The sequence below is a fragment of the Anabrus simplex genome, chromosome 10 (assembly GCF_040414725.1).
Source record: "Anabrus simplex isolate iqAnaSimp1 chromosome 10, ASM4041472v1, whole genome shotgun sequence".
Classification (NCBI taxonomy): Eukaryota; Metazoa; Arthropoda; class Insecta; order Orthoptera; family Tettigoniidae; genus Anabrus; species Anabrus simplex.
The window spans coordinates 114,098,622-114,116,047 of NC_090274.1; the positions used below are offsets into that span (position 1 = coordinate 114,098,622).

The 17,426-nt window shown below is 43.7% G+C and overlaps 1 protein-coding gene across 4 annotated transcripts in view; it reads left to right on the top strand.

The window, feature by feature from the left end:
• The window catches only part of capt (adenylyl cyclase-associated protein 1), an 861,909-nt gene that overhangs the window by 104,493 nt on the left and 739,990 nt on the right, over window positions 1–17,426 (top strand). The gene's annotated exons all lie outside the window — the stretch shown is intronic.

Below are 17,426 nucleotides of genomic sequence, written 5' to 3' on the forward strand. Positions count from 1 at the left end.
GTTCAAATGACTGGGCATAAACAACAGGCTAGGAGGAGAAACACTTGGCCCTCATAGTGGGCTTATGGCACAATGATACAGAGGGGTGACTAAATGAGAAACATTTAATACCAAATAAGTGTTATGAATTTTAGAGGTTTAGAAACTTTAGTCACTCCCATGCCAGGTTGTTCCCTTAGATTACATATTTCCCAGTAGGGAAGTCCACAGACTTGCCGAAAATTCTACATTTAAACCACCAAATTTAGAACTTTGCATCAATAAAAGAGGTTGAAACCTTCTCCACCAGCTATCCGATGGACCTTGCGTACTCAAATAACTGGAGCAATGAAGACAATACGGCCCTATTGGCTAGAGAAAATATTTAAAAAATTCTGATAGGTTGATTGCTATTAAAGAAGGAACCAGCAGAAGTACCGGTGTTGACAACTTTGATACATGAACAAAACAATCTTTAAAACCTGAGGTTTGCCAACTGTAACAATATATTTTCCTTTAACAGTTATTAATGATTGTTGATCCCGCCAGAGGGGACACTTAAAGCGATGATAGAGACATCTAACAGTTGAAAACCAAAGTATCTTGCAATACATTAGTTCCAGTTACATTACATAGATGGCGTTATAGGAGGTGCGTAGTTCAACTGACCGGGGAAGGTGTACCTCGGCACAGTTGTTATTATTAAAGAAGAGAGATAAAGTTAGGTTTGAAACTTAGGTGGATAGAGTAAAAAAGCGAACAGGTGTTGAACTTTGTACACTTCGCTTTTACACTTCAATATATATTTAACGTATACCGGCAGCGTTTAGGGGATGTAAGGTGCGTTTCGTATCAATAAGGTTATTGCGCCGTACTGGCGTAGTAACAATGACCACACGACATTTATAGGACAGGTTATTTATTGGTAAGCTTCAGTAACAGAATATAGTGCCATCTACTTTTGGAAAATTAGATCATCACCCTCTTTCCTTTGTAGCAATACTGTTTCAAATCCCAGTTTCTTATTGGTTGTAGTTGCTGTCGGTGGGTTGATGCGGAACCAACGAGAGGCAATTTTCCTCCTATTAAGATATTCCGTCAGTATGTGCCACACCGTTTGATGACTGAGACCAACCTCTACGGATTATCGCCGACAGTCCGTCTTCAACACAATACTCGCAACCGGATGCCCGTCATATGCTCACTACATATCGACAACAGCGCCACCCATATCCTACTGTATTTACGCATGCCCGATCTCCTGCCAGTGTCCGGACTGCTACCTTATTTACAGCCCTCCTGGGTGCAGGTCACGGGAGCCAAAGGGCATTGAATAAGGTAGCTCATAGTGTGTGTTTCTCCACATGCACGCGCACCTGCAAATTTCCCCTGCATCTTCCCACTGTTGTTCCAGGTTTTCAGTCTAACCAATGACCTGAAGGAAGTTGTTCTTGCGGTAGTAACCATGTACACACTTCAGTAAACTGTCTGTTACGAAGTTCTATTCTAGACTTACAACTCATTACAAGTAAGAAGTTAAATAAAAAAATGTATTTTTACACCAGTTCAATAAATATTTTTACCGAGAGAGTTGGCCGTGTGGTTAGGGTCTCGCAGCTGTGAGGATGCATTCGGTAGATTGTCCTTTCTTCCCCATTTTCACACCAGGCAAATGCTGGGGTTACACCTCGAGACCACGGCCTTTCCAATCCTAGCACTTTCCCATACTTCCGTCGCCGAAATCGTTCGATGTGTTACGGCGACGTTCAAACAAACCAGATGTTTCATTCCAGGCTTCTATCTATGCCATGACTCCCTCTCGAACTGGTTCTGATGGTTCCGTCAGCTTCCGCTTCAAACGCTAGCACTGTACCGCGTCCGGTGAGCCATCTGGTGACGAATGGACGTACCATACGACGTTTAACACGGCCGACTGGATCCCTCGCTGCGCTCCTTATACCGGCCTTGACAATCGCTTGTGAAGCCCAGCATAAAGCTGTAATTAGGAAGTTTCACCGTATTGCCGCTGGAGCGCTCGCCTCCTACCCACTGACAGGAAGCTGTGTACCGAAAATTGCCGCATATCCAGTTTTATTTATATGGTTTTGTTGTAGTAAATGTTGGCAATGTGTTCGCAATGAGGTGCTTGTTGGCTTGATATTGAGATCTGATAGTTATGCGCTAGTGAATTTATTTTTTTATTGTGTAGTGTGGTATTATAATTTGTAAATTGTGTTTACAAATATTGGAATTTGTGTCATTCTTGTGCACCTTTTCGGACTTCGAGCAGAAATTTTATGCAAACAAGAACAAAGTGATTTCTCGCTGTAACTTCATCCTAAACAATAATTTTAATTTATGCGCTAATTCGTTTTTTTTAATGGCGTGGTGATTTGCATTTCTTTAACTGTGTTTGGAAAAATTCGAATATGTATTGCTGTGTGCCTTTTTTGTATTCCGAAGAGGGAAAAAAGAGCAAAGGGACACTATCATTTCACGAATTCTGTGTAGACCGGGACAAAACTACAGAGTGGCTAAAAAGCAGTTAGCATTCTCATCTTAGTTTTCAATTTCTATTTCGGGTATTCATTCCTTTCTTTCTTTCTTTCTTTCTTTCTTTCTTTCTTTCTTGCTCTGTTTACCCCTCCAGGGTTGGTTTTTCTCTCGGACTCCTTGAGGTATCCCACCTCTACCACCTCAAGGGTAGTGTCCTGGAGCGTGAGACTGCGGGTCGGGGATACAACTGGGAAGGATGACCAGTACCTCGTCCAGGCGGCCGCAACTGCTATGCTGAACAGAGGCCTTGTGTCGGGGATGGGAAGATTGGAAGACATAGACAAGGAACAGAGATGGAAGCAGCCGTGGCCTTAAGTTAGTTACCATCCCGGCATTTGCTTGGAGGAGAAGTGGGAAACTATGGAAAACCACTTCGAGGATGTCTGAGGTGGGAATTGATCGCCCCCTCTACGCAGTTGATCTCCCAAGGCTGAGTGGTACCGGGCGAGTTGAATGCATTTAGTATCAACATTGTGCCGAACTTATAAAACTTACAAATGAAATGTGATACAAACCCACGAATCTACTACGCTGGCGTGGCGCCTCTCAGGTGGCGAATAGGGGCGTCGTAACCGGCTTGCCGGCGGACTCGAGCGAAATAAGATAGCTCTCGCGGACCAAACAAACATCACCCTGTGGGTGGGGGACACAGGCGAAAAATACACCCACGGTATCCCCTGTGTGTCGTAAGAGGCGACTAAAAGGGGCGACCAAGGGATGATCGAATTAGAACCATGAGTCTACTTGTAATTAGTACTACCACGCGAGGAACACCATGGGTCGCATTTACTTGCGCGTAGTACCGCTACGTTAGGTACACAATAGGTTTGTGATCAGTAGCGACAGTGTGTGAATCAGGGTGAGTTTTACAGTACCTGTGATTAGTACCACTATATGAGCGACACCATGGATGAGCGGCAGCGTGGGTCTGCCTTGCCTATGATTAGTACCCACTATGTGAGGAACACCTCGGGATAGTACGAGTGCCTGTGATTAGTACACGTCTGTGAGGAACACCATAGGTTTGCGTTGCCTGTAAATGGCGCCGCAATGTGAGAAACACCATAGGTCTGTGTTACATGTGCGTATTACATTACCTGTGAGTAGTACCATAATGTGTGGAATACCGCGAGTCTACGGTACTTTTGATTAGTAGCGCAATATGACAAATACCATGGTTCTACTTCCCTAGCGATAAGTACCATTATGAGGGGCCGATGACTTGAATTTTGGACCCCTTTAGACTACAAGCATCATCGATTCAGGATTGTGCTTTTGAAGCAGTCCCTTGGTCAGTACTACTATTGTTTAACGCTAGTTTCTGTGCCTGTGGGGTATTGCGGATCGGATCTTCGTCATCACGTTTTGAATTATGGTCAGTGAATGATTTTTCACTTTTAGATTGTCATTACATTTCGTACCATTAGGGGCCGATGACCTAGATGTTAGGCCCCGTTAAACAAGTATGATCATCATACAAACAATCGAGGAGGACTTCGTTCCAGGCTGTAAAGTCAGTTACAAAACATCTCAAAGTAAACATTTCAAGCCACCTAAAGAATGATAAAATAGAATTTTCAAGATGGGAAAAGACAATTCCCAGAAAGGACAAGAATCTTTCTGATAAGTGTTGTGTGTGCGATTCACAATTTTGTGATGAATTTGTAGTTAATTGAAACTCATTCGTAGTCCAAGGTAAACATGTAGAGATTCCCAGAGATGGAAACTGGCACTGTCCCTCGCATATTCCCCAGTCTGCCACAGTATCTCACAAAACAATTAAAGAAACGAAAACACTTCACAAAAGAGAGCATCCGAAGACAGAGACACGTTCAAGAAACAAATCACTTAAGGCTTGCTCCCACCTAGTGGAATAGAATCGAACCGAGCAGTCGAAATTTCCACTCGATTATCGCTCACATCTAGCGGAGCAGAACCGAACGAGATTCTACGGCAAACATAAAGCACGCAATTGACGGTCTGATAGCGCCAGAATTTTTATGTGAGGAGGCAGAAAATGAAGAGTGTGATAGGAAAAGAGATCGGAGAATATTCTGGGTGCCTGAAATCAACGTAACAAGAGAGCCGAAAGGAGAGCCTTCAAGCTTATTTGAATGTTTACTGCGCGATAAAGCAAGTCTCGGCAGGACTTCAGAGTTAATGAGTTGAAATTTCAATTGTTTCAGATAGAATTTAACAAAACAGTTTAATTTTACAGGAGGAAATGCTACTTCAGATGCAGTGGGGGTCCATGACCAATTTAAAACTACTTTAAAGCAGTGCTTACGTATCGTGCAGGATGAATTCATTAATCAAGGTAGCCTCAACTTAATTAAAAACTGTGAAGTGTATTTATTGTCCACAGCACAGCAGTTTCGTATGCAGTACTGTTTGTTAGGAATACATGTACGACAGTTTCAAACGTAGGAAATGCCACTTACGAAATTTTTCGCTGTACCTATAATCATCGCATGCGGTGTCAATTATCGTACTGTATGCACTGGAGACTCTAGCATGATTTTTTGGTGAAATCAAATAATTGTGAAATAAATTGGATAATCTACCACGAAATTGAATATTCTAACCAGTTTGATTTCTCATAGCGTTGCTCATTTCCTCCCAGGCATTATTTCGTAAACTGGTGTTAAAATAATACTCGTGGGTCTAGTCGTAGAGGAAATTACATTATTACTAAGTTAAATAAACTATCACGAAACAAAGTTCCTGCCAGCCCCGCGGTGTAGTAGGGGTAGCGTGCCTGCCTCTTACCCGGAGGCCCCGGATTCGATTACCGGCCAGGTCAGGGATTTTTACCTGATTCTGAGGGCTGGTTCGAGGTCCACTCAGCATACGTGATTAAAATTGAAAAGCTATCTGACGGCCCCGGTCTAGAAAGCCAAGAAAAACGGCGGAGAGTATCCGACCACACGGCACCTCGTAATCTGTAGATCTTCGGGCTGAGCAGCGGTCGCTTGGTAGGCCACGGTCCTTGCACCATGGGGTTTGGTTGGAAACAAAGTTCCTGACCGTATACAGGAAACAGCTGACTTCCCACCTGAAGCTGACACACATTTGCCGCCAAATGGCCGTCCGAAATACCCCAAGTTAAAAGGATGTTGATAATTCTGTTCTATTCCACTCGGCTATATGTAGATCATTCCATGTTAAGTAAACAGTATTGGTCTTATGAACCTACAAGGAGCAGATACCCAAAATACCTCGTGATTTAGGAATATTATAATGTACTTTATACTGTATTATGAAAAAAGGAAAAAGAGGATCAGGCATATTTTGCCCGTGCTTTATTAAAATAACTACTGAAGCTTTCCTATTTCATAAGAACATTCGCAGGGACGAAGCACGATGATGGGAACATCCATCGCTTTCTTCTCCCGATTAAACACGTTAAAAACTTTTTTAAAAATATGTATATATTCCACTCCATTCTACTACGTGGGATCGGGCCTTTAGGCCTCTTCGCGCAATTAATGTCGGTGCTTGTTCTGCGTGTGCCAAAAGAAATGAAGTAGCTTCAGACCAGCGGCGTGCGTTGGGATGAAGCAAGGGAAGCACTGCTTCAGTGCCCGAAATTCCCCTTAAATTCGTTACTTTTCTCTTAGCTATTTCCCACATTTCCTCTTGTTTGAGCGCTCAGTTTTTGTCTCGTCCACGACTAGCGAGTACCTCTGCTTCAGAGGTAACACAGAGAAGATATAGCGTGTACTCCCGAAGGTCCTACACCCGCAACGCATGGCCCAGCAGTTTAGATCTGAAACATGCATCACCTAGTTTCCAAGACGTCCTAGTTCCTTTCGTAATCAAAAGATAGCAGCAGGCAGCGAGAACAACACTGAATAGGGGGTGAGAAAACTTTTACTTTGAACTGCATGAATAGGCCGCGCCCCGTGACTCAACCACGGAGCGGACAACATTCTGTGAATGAGTAAACAGTAATGATACAGTATCTGAATTGTACAGTATAGATTTTGAATTTATGTGTGTGTTTGATTCACGACCTAATGGCCCGACCATTTTCAGCACGTTCATTCTCAGAAAAATGTGAAATTATAACAAATGGTAGACCAACACCGGAACTCCCCAATATACACTGAAGAAAATGGAAATTGCAACACCCAGAAGGAGTGGTGCTACATGCAGGACGAGTGTTCGGTTGTACTTCGATGATTACACTTTCAGGTCCCTCTGGCCGCAAGTTTGGACAACAAATCAATACAGGATGTGCCCACAACGAGCTGCAATGCATTGATGAATTCGTCGAGGCATGGAGTCAATAAGGCCCTGGTTCGCTTCCTGACGAATTGTGGCCCATGCTTGCCGCACTGCACGGGTCAGTTGTTCCAGAGTTGTGGGTGGCTGAGAACGGTTGGCCAGTTGTCGACCCATCATGTCCCACACATGCTCAATAGGACTGAGGTCCGGGCATCTGGCGGGCCATTCTAAGGTTGTGATGTCGTGGAGAGCTTCTCTGGAGATGCGTGTAGTGTGAACCCGGGCGTTGTCCTGCCGAAACATCCCATCATAGGGACAACCACTGGATTGAGTACCCTATCAACGTACTGTCGAGCAGTCATAGTGCCCTCAACAAGCACTAATTGTGATTTCACATTATAGCCAATAGCTCCCCAGACCATAATGCTTGGTGTTGGCCCTGTGTGCCTCTCGACAATAAGATCTGGGTGGCCCCTCTCCCCGGTACGTCGGCGCACACGATTCCGGCGATCACTGCGGGCAAGAAGAAGGGCTATTCATCACTAAAGACGGCCCTATGCCATTCGTCGACCCACGTCGATCTTTCTCGGCACCAGGCCAGCCTTACACGTCGCTGTTGTGGGGTCATTGGAACACCTTCTGCAGGGACACGGGCTCGTAAGCTAGCTGCACGCAGGCGATTACCAACTGTTTGTTGTATAACGTGGAATGCCACAGCTGCTCGAATTTGCGCTGCTGTTGCATGGGGTTCCATCCGAATGATGCGGCGATCCTCTCTCACAGTTGTCTGTCGCGCTGGGCCTGTGCCAGGTCTCGAGTGTGGGTACCTTCATTTGACCACTGCTGCCATACGCGTTGTACCGTAGATGCCTGTCGGCCAACACGTGCAGCGACAGTCCTTAGCGATAATCCAGCCTCACACAGCCCAATTATCCGAGCCCTCTCAAACGGGGACAGTTGTTGATAGCGTGCTCTTCTCTGTCGTCGAGGCATGTTTGACGGGGAACACTTCACTGCACAGACTGTAAGTCAACTACGCTACACCAGAGTCCGAATACTGGAGTTGGTTCCTCCGCGACCAATCACGTGGGGAGACCTGTAGCAACAATTCAATGGGTCTGAAACTGTAATCGTATACATACCTACATGGCATCGTTCCATATCTTGAAAATCAACACAAACCACCAATGCCTTCATGGTGTTGAGATTTATATTTTCTTAAGTGTAATTCAGATGTATAAAACATTCACGCGCCGTTTTCTCATAAACTTGTATGAGAAGCATGATTGGCTTGCTGTTAGTACAGAATTAAATGCCGTTTTCTGCTGGAATTGTCTATTATTTGCAGCCGATAAGAACACAAGCTGGGCAAACACTGGTTTCACGCATTTAGGCAATCTTTCAAAATCTATTACAGATCATGAAACGACAGTGGGACACTTGGGCATCCGTATCTCTAGCGGCATTCGGAGACCTCAGAATAGAAACTGCATTAGATACGCAATTGGAAAATGATATTTTGGAACACAATCGAAGGGTTAGACAAAATAGGGAAATTTTGAAGCGTCTCATTAATGCTGTCTGTTTTCTAGGGAAAGAAGAGTTATCCTTTAGATGTCACGATGAATCAGAACCATCACTAAATCGCGGTTATTCTTTAGAACTAGGTGATGTACCCGTGCTTCGCTACGTGGTTCTCAGAAAGACTGACTTTATGGTTTTCCTAACTGAAGTCAACATAGGTCATTACAAAAACGTCAGTAGGAATATAGCGATTAAAAGCAATGTTATCACATAATATATTCGGTAAAATGAAAACTACACATTTTCTCACTTTTAAGGAACAGTACTGTGGTGCCGATCCAACAGTCGAAAGTTCCAGAGCTCAAATGACCAGTCCACAGACAGCCGTGAACACTCCTCTGCCATTATTCCGTTAAATATGCACACCTGTCATTTCAATCAGTGCCTCAGAGTAGGGATTGAATAACTCGAATGCTACGATGAACTTGTGTGTTATGTACCAGTAGTATCGGAAAATTTATGAAACAGAGGAATGCCATGCTAAAGAAGAAAGTTACCTAAATCCTCAGTACTTCCCGCCAGTATTTAGGCAGACTGTTACACTCGAACGCCTGGGCGATTTGGCCGTGTGGTTAGGGGCGCGCAGCTGTGCACTTGCACCCGGGAGATACTAGATTCGAACTCCACCATCGGCAGCCCTGAAGATATTATTTCGTGGATTTCCATTTTCACACCAGCCAAATTACCTTAATTAAGGCCAAGGCCGCTTCCTTCGCACTCATTGCCCTTTCCTATCCCATCGTCGCCATAAGACCTAACTGTATCTGTGCGACGTAAGGCAAATGTTAAAAAATACTCGGTAGGCAGCAGTAATCCTATCTATCGGAGGTGAGTGGCAACAGAAGACAAAGCACATCACAACAAACAATGGTCAATGTAATGTTATTGTTGATCAATTTTATGAGTTTTCTATATTGTATTTCTTCACATTTGGTTTTCTTTAGACTTTGTGATATTAGGGCGTCTTATAAAATTATTTACAGCGTAGACTGTAATTCCTTATTCTCCGAATTTACATACTGATTTTTATTAAATCCTGTTTACACATTTTCTCGTGACTCGGCGCTGATAAGGACTTGGTAACAACAATCCAAATTCATGAATATCTCTGATCATAGCCGGTATGGTAACAATGTATAAGACATAAATAATCGGAAATATAATACTACATAAATTAAGTAGTATTTATCGATACGACCACTAATAACATAATTATTTGGGAATTAAATGTTAGGCCTACCCCTAAACTTCCATTTCATTCAGGGTGAATAAAATTATTTATGGTCTAGATTGTAGCGATTTATTCCTCGACTTCCCTTACCGATTTTCGTTAAGATACGACCATTAATAACACATATTTGAGAATTAAATTTTAGGCCTTCCCCTAAATTACCATTTCACTCAGCGTGAGTAAAATTATTTATGGCCTAGGTTATAGCGACTTATTCACCGACTTTGTATACCGATTTTCATTAAGATATGATCACTAATAACACATATTTGAGAATTAAATTTTATATAGATTACTTGAGTACACGGCAGAATATGACCCATTGTTGGCGAAGCACTTAGGAACATCGTGAGTGTACAAAGGAATTTCCAGTAGAACTCAAAATGAACTGATTGGCGCCATTGCATCTTCTTTGTTAGAAGAAATGAAATATGAATGGAAATCGGCAAATTTTGTAGCAGCATTAGTAGACGAAACGACATATGTTTCAAGCAAGGCTCAAATGAGGTCGAAGTAGAGGAACGATTCATAAGCTTCAATGATCGCAATAGCCGAGATAATTAAACAGTCCTTAACGGAATTCAAAATGAATCACAAATTAGTTGCTCAATCCTATAATGGCTGGGCCACCATGGCGGGGTACAGGCACTGATAAATTAAACTATTCCCGAGGCTTTATTCATTCACTGTTATGCCCATGTTCTGAACTTGGGTGTATCACAAAGTGTCTGTGTTGTGTAAGGGTTTTTTTTTTAGTACTTTGAGTGGACTTGCCTTTTTTTTTTATTACGAGATCTCCAGAACGAGCTAAATTTCTCGATGAGTTTTTGAAGTGTAGGCTTCCAAGAGTTTTACCCGCAAGGTGGAATTATTCTTCTAGACTCGTAAATACTGTGTTGAGCAACGAATCTCAACCGTGTGATGTGTTCACTGCCATAATAAATAATCCACAGGAAGTAGAACCTGATATTCTTGCGCCTATATCTGGATTCCTCTCTTCATTAGAAGATTTTACTTTTTGTTTCTTTCTTAATATCTTCGATAAAATTTTTGCTTTCACAGATGTTTTATTCGGCATTCTTCAAAAGCAGTCATTTGACATTATGTACTGTAGGCAGAAAATCACTGAAACTCAACGTTACATTGCCAATCTCAGAGAAAGTTTTGACGAAATGTACCAGCGAACCGTTTTTGATGTAAATGATATTTCTAAAAGAAGAATTATAAACTTCAGGCGAATCTTCTTTGAATTTTTTGACAATATTAGTTCTCATCTTCAAACCCGATTTCCAGATCATTCTAATTTGCACTTTCTAGGCCTTCTTTCCAAAGACAAATTTCATTCATTCAGTAAAATGTTTCCTGAAAATGAATTTACACGTCTGCTGAAATCATTTGGCAAGCAAGTTTGATAGCATCCGGCTGAAAAACGAATGATAGCATCCGGCTGAAAAACGAATTAATAATGCTATATGGCTGCGGTGAATTCCACCAAAACAAGGACTGTTTTTTTTTTTTTTGCTAGGGGCTTTACGTCGCACCGACGCAGATAGGTCTTATGGCGACGATGGGATAGGAAAGGCCTAGGAGTTGGAAGGAAGCGGCCGTGGTCTTAATTAAGGTACAGCCCCAGCATTTGCCTGGTGTGAAAATGGGAAACCACGGAAAACCATCTTCAGGGCTGCCGATAGTGGGATTCGAACCTACTATCTCCCGGATGCAAGCTCACAGCCGCGCGCCTCTACGCGCACGGCCAACTCGCCCGGTAGGACTGTTTTTAATTGGGTAAGCTGATAAATAGTTTTCCTGCTCTGTCTTCAAGTTTCCCCAAAACGTCCCTTCTTGTGCAATTAATACGCACAATTCACGTGTCGACAGCGACAGTGGAGCGATCCTTTAATGCTCTTAAAACAATAAAATCTTATTCAAGGAACACGACGGGGGAAAGAAAGTTGACCAACCTAGCAGTAATATCAATCGAATCTCGACTGCTGGAGAAAATCAGACAATGTGGAACTTTCTTTGACAGAACTGTCAGCTTATATGCAGGCAAAGAAAGGCGTATGGACTTTTAACTTTGTTAACGCCAATTGAGTTCACATTTTTATTTATGTTTAGAAGATGATTTAAACTTAAAAAGAATGCACGGATGTAATTTCATGTGCCTATCCCAGGCTGGTATAGTTTTTTATAAGGCGGACCCTCGAAGAGGATGGGCTGCGTCTACTAGTGAATGTTCTGTGTTGTAACTGTGATGGAAGGAAGCATTTCGTGCTGTGTGTGAATTATGGATGGGAAGAAAAGATTTCCATGACGTCACAAACAAGTCCCCGACCGATGGGAATCCACCATTGAAGGTAAAATTCCCTGGTCTGGCGGCAATCAAACCGGGGTCGCTTCACTCAGAAGGCCAACACATTAACTGCTCGGCCATTGCGCCGGACAGCATAGAGGTGAACATATTGTGATTACATGCCATCTGTATACTGGATATCAACAGGACATAGCGTATTCCACACCCAAAGTAACCTGTGAGTGTAAAGGCCATGCTATCATCTCAGTTGGAAGATTTTTAAGCAAAAGCTGTTAATAATGGATTCACATGAAAATAGATTTATCCCCCCCCCCCCCGGTATTTTTATGGTAGATAGTTTGTCTAAATTTATTCCTTCATCACAGTTTTAAAACAGATATGTCCTAAAATTGTGGCATTGCACTGCATGGACGTGTCTTAAAACATTATTTTATTATATTAAAATTAATTACAATTGTTATTATAATAATTGTTATACTGTACGTGCAGTACTGAATTGTACTGTATGAGGGTGACTTCAAAATATTTTTAATGATATTATTGTTTGTATAGTGGGTTGGGTATCCAATTTCGGTAATTACTCTTCACTTTTTTTTTTTGTTAGCGGCTTTACGTCGCACCGACACAGATAGGTCTTATGGCGACGATGGGATAGGAAAGGCCTAGGAGTTGGAAGGAAGCGGCCGTGGCCGTAATAAAGGTACAGCCCCAGCATTTGCCTGGTGTGAAAATGGGAAACCACGGAAAACCATTTTCAGGGCTGCCGATAGTGGGATTCGAACCTACTATCTCCCGGATGCAAGCTCACAGCCGCGCGCCTCTACGCGCACGGCCAACTCGCCCGGTACTCTTCACTTTAATACAGTGTTTGACTAGTCTCGAGGGTCACCGCACGCCACTGCTTTAGACACAGCTAAAAAGGCAATAATTTAACTTACAAAAAGCTATAGCCAGGAACGTAATTTGATTACTGTCCATAGTAAATGGAATGTAGTTAATGCTAAGTTTTTGTTGCTAGAAGTCTCCGAAAATCGTAAAATTAGTTAGTGGGATGTTACGAGTATTTTGTGATTCGGTTGCAAATAGTAGTTAAAAACCACAAAAAACAACAACACTTGAGACAGATACTCAGAGGAATTTGAAGACAGAGAACTGACAAATTTTCACTTAGGAATTAAATTGGCTAATAGCTGTTTTAAATACTTTTCTACACCAGCAGGGGCTCTTTATCAAGTTGCAGTAGGGCACCAAACCTTAATTGATTGGGAACAAGAATACTTTTACTTCAGAAAACTTTTGAATCCGTAAAAGCAGCAACTGAGAGCACCATACTGGTGCCCGAGTATTAATGGAAGAGTGAATTCCGATGTATGCTCATAGCAAAATTTAATCAGGATCCGCTAGAACGGCTCTTTGGATTATTACGTTCAGTTCACCCTTAAACAACAGATTTCCTTAATTTACACATGTTGCAGTCTATTGAAATGAAATGGCGTAGGCCTATGGCTTTTAGTGCCGGGAGTGTCTGAGGACAAGTTCGGCTCGCCAGATGCAGGTCTTTTTGATTTGACACCCGTAGGTGACCTGCGTGTCGTCATGAGGATGAAATGATCACATACACCCAGCCCCCGTGGCAGTGGAATTAACTAAAATTCCTGACCCTGCTGAAAATCGAACCCGGAACCCCTGTGACCAAAAGCCAGCACGCTAACCATTTAGCCATGGAGCCGGACTACAGTCTATTTATATCCGAACAAAACTTGGCTCTGTCATCAGGTAGTAATTACGAGTACAGGTGTGAATTGCCATTGCCATCATTCGTCAATCGAATAAATACACTACTAAATACACTACACTACTAGGAGGATATATATATATAGTTCGCGACGCTTTCAAAGTCACACATGTCAGCGTGCTTCATTGAAAGCCTACAGAAGAAATATCTGCCGCAGTCCTCACATTTATCAGAAACTACAGCAGTAAACACAGCATCGACAGCACTTTCCTCACTCATCCTTCCAGAGCCATTTAATGTATTCGTCCATGTCGAAAATGTATTGTTACAAAAATGTTCCTGTGAACGTAGTCGATGGGGCGATGTATTTTACGAAGGGGAAAAAATCCCACAGTGATTTAATGCCGTACTAGCACATCGAAGGCTTTCGTCGGCGTGGGGATGAGAAAGATTGGGAAGGTAGCGGCTGTGGCCTTCTTAAGTTACAGTCCCAGCATTTGACTTTTGTTAAAACCGACGGTGGAATTCGAACCCACTATCTCCCGAATCCAAGCTTTAATCTGCGCGACCCTAACCGCACGTCCAACTCGCTCGGTTTAGCGAGTGGTTGGACAGTTTACACAGTATCACAATTCCAAAGAATTTGGGTGCTGTGATGACCAGGCCTAGGATTTTGATAACATGTCATCTTTGTATTAGTTCACAACATACATTGCTAACTTGTACAGAAACCCTGATCATAGTTCACACATTGTAGAAATGTTAATTTGTCATTTTTGCCATTTTGTATTTTAGGTCATTTTCTGAAATTATACTTCATTGTTTGGTTATTTTGTGGAATTTATTAGACTATTTTATACTTTTTGAGTCATTTTCTTACGTTTTTGTGGATTTTGAAACATTAACGCTTCTGGTATTGGACATTATCTCAACTTTAAGTGAGGATGATCCGGAGACTTGAGAATCTTCACAACGCTTTGTCAGTCTGGGGACTAAAGAAACTTTGTTCACACCTTACTTCTGGGAAATGTCCACATTCCAGGAGAGAGAAGTCTTCCTCGTGAACAGTCGAGATTTCTGAAGACGCGGAGCAAAGTTCTCTGCGAAATGTAGAGTTTCACCTTCCTTTCTTAACATGACAAAAGCTCAAGAGCTTATGATAATGCATTAACATAAACATAGGCCATACCAACTCGATTACCAAAGTAGTTGTAAAATTTCATTTAAAATTTCTTTTTAAAAAGTTTTTGGATCATTTTGCTGGATTTTTGCCGTCATTTTGTAGATCATTTTTAAAACATTTTCAGGCCATCAAAATCCTGGCCCTGGTAATGACTATATAGTGCACATCCCTAGACTTGTTTTACACTGACTTAGCAAATGTCATCGGATAGTCACCTAATAGCGTGTGGGCTTGCATCCGGGAGATAGTAGGTTCGAATCCCACTATCGGCAGCCCTGAAAATGGATTTCCGTGGTTTCCCATTTTCACACCAGGCAAATGCTGGGGCTGTACCTTAATTAAGACCACGGCCGCTTCCTTCCAACTCCTAGGCCTTTCCTATCCCATCGTCGCCATAAGACCTTTCTGTGTCGGTGCGACGTAAAGCCCCTAGCAAAAAAAAAAAAAAAGATAGCGTGTGGGGCCTCCTCTGGCCCTGCGAACTGCAGTGAGACGCCGTGGAAGTGAGTCGACAAGTCCCTGGTAGTCCTCTGGACGCAGCTGACACCAAATCGTTTGCAGAGCGGCCGCCAATGCTGGTCTGTTCGTGGGTGCAGGATCCATGGCACGGAGCCTGCGTTCTAGGACATCCCAGATATGCTCGATAGGGCTCATATCGGGGCTCCTGGGTGGCCATGGAAGTCGTTGGACCTCCACTGCATGTTGCTGGAACCATTCCCGGTCGACGTGGGAGCGATGTGGCGGCGTGTTATCGTCTTGAAACACCGCAGAACCGTCTGGGCGCTGGAAGGCTAAAAATGGGTGGAGATGGTCTCCGAGCAGCTCAACATACCGCGTACCATACAAAGTCTCTTCCAGAACAACTAGGGGGCCCATTCCATACCAGGAAAATGCACCCCAGACATTAACAGACACACCAGCGCCCTGGACCACACCTTCGTGGGAGGCGGGATCCATCGCTTCATGTGGTCTGTGCCATACACGGTGCCTCCCATCGGCATGGTGCAGTTGAAATCGTGATTCGCCCGACCATATCACGTCACGCCATTGTTCCAGTGTCCATCCCTGGTGACTGGCGACAAATGCGCGTCGTTGTGTCCGATGACGTTGGGTTAACAGTGGCACCCGTGTGCGGCGCCGGCTCCCATACCCCCATAGAACCCATGTTCCTACGGATTGTCCACTGGAAGACGTGTCTAGCACAGCCTGTGTTGAATTGAGCCGTGATTTGTTGCACGGTTGCCAGTCTGTCACTATTGACAATCCGTCTCAGATGTCGCCGGTCACGGTAATCGAGGGTGGCTGGACGGCCGGTCGTTCGTCTGTTGTGGATGGTGACACCCGCATTCAGCCATTCACAATACACCCTGGACACGGTTGATCGTGTGAAGCCGAATTCCCGCACCACTTCCGAAATGGCACTTCCCATCCGTCGGGCACCGACCACCATGCCCCGTTCGAACGGTGTCAGCTCACGACGACGTTCCATGTTACACCTGTCACTTGCATAGCCACTGCTCACAAGGTCTCCTATACAATTGCCGCTGGCACAGGGGGCGTGTGGTGCGCAGACAATACACCTGCGCATCAGTGCTCCGCTATCCCATGACATTTACTCAGTCAGTGTACATTACATGAAGTGTCTTTGATTTTGTAACAAGACAGATTAGAAAGTAACTGAAATGTTCTATGACCTCAGAGTCTACGTATAAGCTACGTAAACTATCTGACAACTGACTTCTGGAATAGTAAGCGAGGGCATAACATTGTGCATGCAAGAATGTATTTTTTTCTTCTGCTGACTTGTAGGATGAGGAAGAGCTCAGCGGAGGGACGGATGGACTGCTGTCTTCTAGTCGCTGTGCTAATACTATCGGCGTTGAAGAAAGTAAGAGTTGATACGGTCCACAACCACTAATTGAAAGTAATAAAACAAGAACAAAGCCATCTCCATACATGCCATGAAGGAGGGAAAGGTAAAGTCTTCCACTATCCGTAACCTCGGCACTGAGTGAGATGGAGTGGTTAGCTGTATATCCGGCCGCCTTTCCTCCCAGGAATTAACCTGGTGCTCATTTTTTGGTGCTAGCTGAGTGAACCTCAGGGTGATGTGCCTCGTCAGAAGTGAAATTCCTTCTTATAAATGTTGAACTCTCGTCCTTCCAGGTGGATCGGCTAGGGAGCCCGTGACATTCTAGTGGGAAATGAAATGGCGTATGGCTTTTAGTGCCGGGAGTGTCCGATGACAAGTTCGGCTCGCCAGGTGCACGTCTTTTGCTTTGACTCCCGTAGGCGACCTGCACGTTGTGATGAGGATGAAATGTTAATGAAGACACATACACCCAGCTCGTGTGCCAGCGAAATTAACCAATTATGGTTAACATTTCCGATCTTGCCGGGAATCGAACCCGAGACCCCTTTGAGCAAAAGCCAGCACGCTAACCACTTAGTGATGGAGCCGGACGTTAGGCAACGGGTAGGAACTGCAGCTGACGCCAGGAAGGGCTCATGCACTATCAAAAATCTGTAATTAGGGGCTCTCAACTTGGGAGTGCGGGTTGGTGACCACAGGGCCCTTCGCTGAGTCCTGGCATTACTTTTGCTAGACTCCTCA